Source organism: Mytilus trossulus, chromosome 11, assembly GCF_036588685.1.
Source record: "Mytilus trossulus isolate FHL-02 chromosome 11, PNRI_Mtr1.1.1.hap1, whole genome shotgun sequence".
Taxonomy (NCBI): domain Eukaryota; kingdom Metazoa; phylum Mollusca; class Bivalvia; order Mytilida; family Mytilidae; genus Mytilus; species Mytilus trossulus.
In genome coordinates, this window is record NC_086383.1 from 67,385,442 (window position 1) to 67,392,137 (window position 6,696).

The 6,696-nt window shown below is 30.6% G+C and overlaps 1 long non-coding RNA gene across 1 annotated transcript; it reads left to right on the forward strand.

Moving 5' to 3' along the window:
• Positions 1 to 954: 954 nt before the first annotated feature.
• On the forward strand, positions 955 to 5,869 carry LOC134690566 (uncharacterized). The gene is made up of 3 exons (XR_010101974.1): positions 955 to 1,263; positions 3,624 to 3,726; positions 5,560 to 5,869. It is a non-coding gene; the product is annotated as an uncharacterized LOC134690566 (long non-coding RNA).
• Positions 5,870 to 6,696: the final 827 nt, after the last annotated feature.

Here is a 6,696-nt window from a genome sequence, read left to right on the forward strand (position 1 = left end):
ATTTAAACATGTTAAACTCTACAAGACCTATGTGGTATTTCCGCTAATGCTAGATACAGATGCTATAAATGTCATCATTTTGACATTTGCACCTAATAAACATTCAAAGGTTTGTTTACATGAAACCTGATAACAATTATTTAAAGAAATTTCATAGTGTCAGCTATGAGATGGAACAGCAATGTACAAAATGTAACTTTTGATCAGTTTTTCATTAATATAAAACTCAGTGAAAGTGTTTCTCTCGGGAGTGTTACTATACTTATCTGACCAAACATCTTATATTGTCTTTTAAAATTTCTTTTTTAATGAAAGATATAAAAAGGGGCAAATAGAGGAAAGTGTTAAAGATGCGACGAATTTATTAAATTAATTGTGATTATTGCAACTGCTTTGCTTCTAAACAAGTTCGTGAAGATAAGCGGGACCCCAAAACAAATTATAAACTCTCATGTACCAGAAGATGAAAAATATCCAAATATCTCAATAGTTTTTTTTTTGTTCGTTGATATATGACAAGGTATATATTTCTAATAAACAAAAGGTTTGGTACTTGATGTATCAGCTGCATGCTCACCCCTACCAAAAATCTTTAAGCCCCCCTCCCGAGCTTTCAATATAGACTTTTTTCAAGTAAAGTTTTTTCCATTCTGTTGATGTTATTAAACCACTCCCAAAAGTTGAGGTTACGTTACATAAAACTTGCAGTTTAAAGTAAAAAGAAGTTAAGATCATGATATTATGAATTTACGTTTACAATTTACATTAAATTTGTTTTTACTTTCAACATTAACATATTGAAACGTTTAATATTTCGAAAATAAGGACCACCGTATGTTCATAATGGTTATATCTAGTGGGTAATACACATGCTGGTTCTTTTCATTTTCTTATCATATTTTATTGCTAGAGATGCTAATTGGGTGTTATATCCTTCTAATGTTACCTCTTTGATTGACCAAAGACTCGGAATGAAGTATTATATTGAATACACCGTATGGGTAACCGTTATCATGTTTATTCTTCCATCAGTAGAACCATCGAGGTACAATAATAATTTGGGATTATTGTGTGGCCAGTGATGGATTATGTCGCGCGTTTTGTAATACACGCAATACTGTAAAGTGAAACGAGGTCATTCTGTTGTGTACTTTAGTCAAAGGAAGAGAAAGATGGAGTCCCTTAGAATAAGAAAATGCTGATTGGATTTCGTTTTAAAGGAAGAAGAGTCTGAAGCTAACGTGTTTACCTACGAGAGTTCTGGTAAGATATACTTTTTAATCCATAGAAAATACTTTTTTTTTCGTCTGCGGGTAAAAACAATCTATTTCTTTCACGTAAAGTCGAAAACAATTCTTTTCTTTCAATTTTAGCAGTACATATAGTGGCAGCTGAGGGTGAAACACAAGCATTTTTTTCTCAGAATCAAAAACAATAATTTTTTTTCATAAAACTTTTTTTCCAAAAAAATCCATAGCCACGAATAAAGTGTCTGAGGCCTATTTAACATTCAAAAAGGATATTTCTTATTTAACTTTACATTTACCTAGTATGATAACTTAGTACAATAAGTGCCATTTTTTTTTTGTAATGTGTTTATTGGCAAAGAACTTTCATATATGTAATATAATTATAGTAAATAAGTTCATAATACATCAGCAAAATCGAGACAAGTACATAAAGTTGATATTTTGAATACTTCTATAAACGTATATTAATATTATTAATAATTTTAAAAAGGAATAGAAAATCTAAATCTAAGGTAGCATGGATTGGGTAGATATCTTTATTACACGAGAGTTAGCTTATAAAATCATTCTATTAGTTGGAGCCAGGGGTTCCAGCAGGTGTACGCTCTTTGCAATGGTTTATTTTTATAAAATATTTTATTTTTTCAATGAACAAATTTTCTATAAGATATTTTTTAAGGCTACACTATTTACTTGTCCACATTGCATTTTTGTTTTGTATATATAATATTTGGTTAATAGTATTATGAGATTTCTTATGTAGTTTTTTTCTGGATTTATTTAGGATTAAAGACCACTTTTCCTGTGATGTGATATTGGTTATTTTTTTATTTAAAACATTATACATGTCTTCTGATCCTTTTGTAGATTTCATAAATATAGAAATAGTAGTTGACATTACTCCTTGAAATATAAGAAAGTTGGTATCAACATCATATGTTTTTTTTAAATTCCTGCCAATTCATTAAATGTCCATTATTATCAATTAAATCATTTATTAGCCAGACGCCCTTTTCAGTCCATTTTTTATACAGAGGGGTTTGATTACCAATTTTAATTTCTTTATTATTCCAAAGATTAGATGCATAAAATTATATTCATTCTTAATAGCTACTTTGGTTTGTAGTTCAGTCCAAGCATTAAAAACCTCAAGCCAAAAGGGATTTTTAACTTGTGTTCTTGGACCTACCAAGAATAATTCATTTAATTCAATTTTTTCAGTACAAGTTAGTAATTTACAATAGTTATTAGTTTGTTTGATTATTCTTCTTATCCAAGTTAGTTTTAACCCTTGTCTGCAACCTCTTTCAATTGTAAAAAAATCTGATAGAAAATTATTCTGCGTTATTGCTGATTTAGTATTTGTAAAAAAAGTTTTAACCCAATGTTTTATGGAATTTCCAAAGTTGAAAAAGTCAAGAACTTGTTCTATGAAAATCAAGGATATTGTATCAAAAGCTTTTTCGAAGTCAATGAGGAGGAGAATGCCTGGGATATCATTTTCTTCAGTGTAGTGTAAAGTGCCAATTTTTATTAATGTCTAGCAGTAATTAAAACAGTTTGGAATGTTATATATATATATAAGTGTATCTTTCTGCGGAAACATGTTATTTGCATTTGTATTAAGAATTCAGTCAAAACTATAAAAAAATATTTGTTAACATGGTTAAGTAATTTATGTACCAAAATAAGGCTCTATCCAGTCAGTAACCATACTTGTACTTAGTTAAAATGTGATAATTTCTAAAGCTTACTGCCATTCATGTGCCAGTTTTTTTCGTGCAATTTTATATCTCTCTGATGCTCAAATGACAAGTGGTAAATATGATGAGTACAGATATAATAAGCATAATTGTGGGTGAATTAATACTTATAACTTTATATATTTCCACCGCCTATCCTTATTGGTTATGTGTACTTCATAGCAACTTGGAGAGTATAAATTGTCAATGTTATTAATAAGATATTTTGCTAGCTCTTTATATTTTGAATTGTATATGTGTTGTTATGACATTCTATCTCATATAGGGTCGATTCGTTTTTGGAAAGCTTATTGAAAATGCTCCCTATTAATGAACTCTCATTTATAATGAAGGGATAATGTGATGCAGTCTTACAATTTGTTTTCTTTAATTTTCATATAAAACATATAAACGGTAAAATAGACAAGACCTGCTTAATATGCTTAGATATGGTCAAAATATGAAATTAGAAGATGTGGTATGATTGCATATTGTCAAAGTCAAATATGTGTGAAAATCCTGTTTTTTTATACATTTTTAAAGAAAAAATAATATACAATTACTTGTTGTATGCACTGTTCTAACTTTTTGTGAAACACTGTTTAAAACTGTGTAATTTGTATTAAAACAGACGAACCACCAAAGAAAAGAATAACTCAAAGTACTGGTGGCATAGGTGCAGTGAATTCGAAATATCAACAGCGACCCTCAAATACAGAATATGAAAGAAAAAGGTGAGGTTACAAAATTTTATTTGCAAACTTTACTTTATAACTTCGAGGTATCACTGCTAATAGTCAGGGGAATTACTTAAATGATCAAATTTTATTGTAGCTTTAAATATATCATACATGTACCAGGCGGAAACCCAGTTGAAATCGAAGCTCTTTGTTAGAGAAGGCGATCAATGCTTACTGCAATGTTTACTATAGTAACACGATTTTTAAAAATTAATATAGAAACAAACACAACGACAATTTTCTTCTCAATAACGAAGTGTTTTATTTTTAAAACACAATTTGCATAAGTTTTCAATTTATCAACATATCAATGCAGACCCAATGCTGCAGAACAATTCGATATCAAGTCGACGACATAGGAATCCATCAAGTCAAGAAAATGCATAACCTCCGATTTTTTTTAAATTACCACGGACGGAGAACATATCAATCTATTAGTTCAGTAATTTTCATGTCTGCCTTTCTATTATGTAACTCGAGAAAAAAAATCCAAAAAATAGTTTAACAATTGTATCGAAAAGAGAAAATCGAGTGCACCTTTTTAGCTCACCCGAACCAAAGGGCCAAGTGAGATTTTCTCACCACTTTGAGTCCGTCGTCCATCGTTGTCGTCTGTTAACTTTTACAAAATCTTCTCCTCTGAAACTACTGGGCCAAATTACACCAAACTTTGCTACAATCATCATTGGGGTATCTTGTTTAAATAATGTGTCCGGTGACCTGGTCAACTAACCAAGATGGCTACCATGGCTAAAAAGAAACATAGGGTTAAAATGCAGTTTTTGACTCGTATATCTCAAAACCCAATGCAAATCTGACATGGGATAGAATTGTTAACCAGGTGAAGATCTATCTGCCCTGAAATTTTCAGATGAAAAGGGCAACTCGTTGTTAGGTTGCTGTCCCTGAATTGGTAATTTTAAGGAAATTTTGCCGTTTCCGTTATTATCTTGAATATTATTATAGATAGAGATAAACTGTTACAGTAATAATGTACAGCAAAGTAAAACCTAACTAGAGGCTCTAAAGAGCCTTTATCGGACCGCAGATGAATTATCACGTTGTGATTGATTAAACGCCGTCACGTGGTGACTCCCTATGAGGCGTATGGGGTTAGTATGTTTCATATATATGGGGTTCATGATGCGTTAATGGCGACGTCATCTATTTATGTTAATGCGTTTCATTGTTTATTTTTCAACAAAACGCCGCAGAAAAAGTCCAGCGTCCAATAAATTCGTTATACGGTTAACTACTGACCCCCTACGGATCCATAGAGAGTGAATAAAATTCATAGGGGACTCGGCCTCCGGCCTCACTCCCTATGGATTTTACTAATTAGTTAACCCTCTATGGATCCGTATGGGGTCAGTAGCAAACCATTTAACTTATAATGTTGCTATACAATAAAGGGTTATTGCATGAATATTGGGAAACATTGTCCCTCGTAGATCATATATTGCACTCGCAAGCTAGTGCAATATAAAATTCTACTAAGAACAATATTCCAGAATATTCATGCAATAACCCTATATTATATGAGATATTTCATATAGTTTATAAGATATCTTATATAGTTTATAAGATATCTTATATACTTTATAAGATATCTAATAAAGTATACAAGATATCTGATATATATTTCTAATATAAGAATATCTGTGGACGGCAACGACTGAATGTATGATCGCTATGTCTCGCTTTTTCGACAAAAGTCGAAGGCTCGACAAAAATGCATTTACAAATAATCATATTATGGTATTATTCTCACTATTTAAATGATCTTTTCTGAAATAAGTCTTTAGCATAAATTATTTTCTTTTTTAGACTTCACTATCTATGAGTACCAATATAATCTTTAAGCAGTTCAATGGATTTTGAATCCAGACCAGACAGTCAAGAGAATTTACCGTAAATAGAAAATTAGCAAAAGTGACAGCAACATACGTATGTTTCGATTGGTGTGATAGATTTTAGACAGGAGTAGCAGACTGTGGTGCATTGATTCCAAAATCTTGACAAAACAACAACTGAACACCTTTTTGTCTCTTTCAAGTAGGATTGTGCTTTAAACTGACCAAATCACAAACATCGACCTGTAAACTAACTATGTGCATTTATAGCTTTATTGAACATAACTGTGTATTACTAAAGCTAATTTTGTGACTGAATTCAGTCATTCTATTTTTTATTTTTGAAGAATTGGTCTATTTTCAACAAATTTTTACTGAATTTGTGTTGACTGAATTCAGTCATCTGTTGTATAGATGTTAATACTATGTTATCTCACTTGGTGTAATTTAAGTCTTATGAAACACTCTTATTTAGTTCAATTTCTTGTAGCTTCTTTCAAATGTTGTGTGACTGAATTCAGTCAACATTTTGTGAAAATAATGAACAGGATACAGAGTTAATTTCATTTGGCTGTTTCTGTTATATGTTGTTTTTATTTAATCTGTAATATCTGTAATCCGAAATCTGTTTCCGAATTTACAGTTTGAGCTTTATTTAATAAGAAGCAACACGTACAAATAAGATTTATGTTACTTTCAAATACACTGATTGTATTCTTTGATATAAAGATGAAATCCAGTGACTGAATTCAGTCACTCAAATAATGATAACAATACAATGTTTTTTTCTTCATATGTTGTAAGTTAACAATACTAATAAAGTATTTATGCAAATATTTCTTTGCCACGGTTGACGTTTTAATACGTTTTAAATAAAATGGAAATGAAATGATGCACATTGCAAACAATGTTGAATGTTAAATGGTATAATATGATAAATAATATATCTACTGAGTTCAACCCTTGAGATTTGACAAATCAGAATATTGACAAGTTCAAACAGAATGTGTTAAATGTCTATTGGCAATCATATGTTATCTTCATACAGATGGGTGCGGTCCTAACCTTGACAAAAGTTAACTTAGAGTTAACTTGTTGACTGCTTTATAAG